Raw genomic sequence first — 2,295 nt, forward strand, 5'->3', positions numbered from 1 at the left:
TAAGTCGATTTCGTGAAACTTTTATAGAAAACATTTTTTTGTACCTCTTTCAGTAACAAAGTTAAAGGGGGGTCAAATTATGGTGAAAAACCCGGTACACTCATATCTATAATGTGAGAAAAACAGGTTTGATAACGAAGTTTGAACCAAATTACTCGAAAAATTTTTTTTATTACCAATTTGATTGATCTTATTCTTATACTGGGTGTTGCTGAATTAGAGTTACGAAGGAAAATGAGAGATTTCTTGGATAATTTTAAAAATAAAATGGCCCGCAAACGCTTTGTTTTCGAGATACAGGGTATTTCTTGTGGTTCTATACTTTTTTGTTATGCTTAACCAGTTGATCGAATCTTTATTCATCTTTGCTACATAGTGGGTTAATAAGTACCAAAACTTACAATTAATTTATTTATCACAGCTACCTAACTGGATCTTCATAATAATTTGGATTTTCCTGAGAATTACTATAAAGAGCTGTTAGAATTTTTTCTCGAAATCCATTGCAGATACGACAGAACTACAACAAACCTAGAAGTGTAGTACTGAACCAGAGTTTCTTTTTGAATTCTTCTAAAGTAACAGTGATTCAAGTGAATATCTTGTGAATGGAAGGTGCTATGAGAGACTTGAACTTGAACACCTGTATCTCAAAAACAAAGCGTTTGCAGACTCAAGTTATAGGACTTTTTTTAATGATCCGCGAAACCTGTCATTTTCATTTGTACCTCCAATTTAGGAACATCCTGTAGTGTAGATATAGTCAATTTAAAACTGATGTCTTCACAAATGAATTGCAATTTGAATGAAACACAATAAATTGTATATCACAGTCCAGACAATTTTTCGATGCGAATTACTCAGTTGATTTGATAACTACATATTGAAACTGTGTGACGAGAATGATACAAAAAATTGAAAACAATGGGTGAGTGTATACCGATGACGAATGCAAAAATCACACATGGCAAATAAGGGGCGATGCCGAGAAAGAATAAGAGAGAAAATAATAAACTTCGGACAAAGACGAGCTCGTAGTGCAATTAAAGTACTCATCTTGAAAGCGATAATAAACTCATAAACCGTAAAGGAGTTCGATATTGATGTAATGTAATGGCTAAGTGAATATTAAATTCCAAATATGAATATGAAATGAAGGTTATCAGATCATTTCAAAATTTCAACCTCTTTGATCACAGACTATGTGTTTTTACACAGAATCTTTGGTTCGATAGTCTCGTTACAGCTCTATAGGATCATCTCATGTCAAATCAAAATGATCATAGACTAGTTACTTTCCACTGAACAACATTTTAAAAACACAAATTGATTTGACATCGCTGTCAAGTTGAATGTGTCAGTTGAACAACGGTTTGATCAAGCTTTCAGTAACCGGGGGTAAGTAATTGGGAATATTTCTATAGAATCCAACAATCTAAACAAAATCTTTCACATCAATTCAGAAATTGAATGGGGCCCCCATATATGACTTGATTTCAATTATACAATGGACATATAATAAATTGAATTTCGAAATAAATGAAAAATATTTCTATATAAGGTGTCTCATCAAAAAAATAAAGTCTAAGCTAAAAAAAGAACCACCTAGCATGCTCAGTAATCACAAAGCAAAAAAAGTGGGGTCTGCTGGAAAAAATTCCGAACTTAATGAAACTTTTACAGGTTGTTTGAAGGTGCTGTGGGATGATTCTATCAAGTTATCCAATACGAGAACCCTGTGCTTACTTGAGGATGGGCTGAAGAACCTCAACATTTTTTGACTCATCCCACTACACCCCCGAACAATCTGTAGAAGCTTCATTAAGTTCGGAATTTTTTACAGCAGACCCCACTTTGTTGCTTTGTCTACTGGACTCTAATTTCGATCGACTGTATCTCAATTAAGGTTTACGAAAAAGTTTGTAAATACAAAATTGTAGAGAATTTTATGCTCTACAACTGCAAAAATGAACGTTTTGGTCGAAAACTACCTAGTTTAGAGGTTATGACCAAAAAACTGAAATGTTGAGGTTCTTCGGCCCTCCTCAAATTAGCTCAAGTTAGGGTCCTCGTGTTGGATAACTTGACAGAGTCATTCCACAACACCCCCGAACAACCTGTAGAAGTTTCATTAAGTTTGGAATTTTTTCCAACAGACTCACACTTGTTTGTATTTGTCTACTGGACTATATGGACATACAGATATATTTTTCTCTTGAAATCAAGGTGGCTTTGTAACTTACTGTTTTTCTATTATTATATTTGATAAATACTATATTACAATAGAAATGAATA

Source organism: Harmonia axyridis, chromosome 7 (assembly GCF_914767665.1).
Source record: "Harmonia axyridis chromosome 7, icHarAxyr1.1, whole genome shotgun sequence".
Lineage (NCBI taxonomy): Eukaryota > Metazoa > Arthropoda > Insecta > Coleoptera > Coccinellidae > Harmonia > Harmonia axyridis.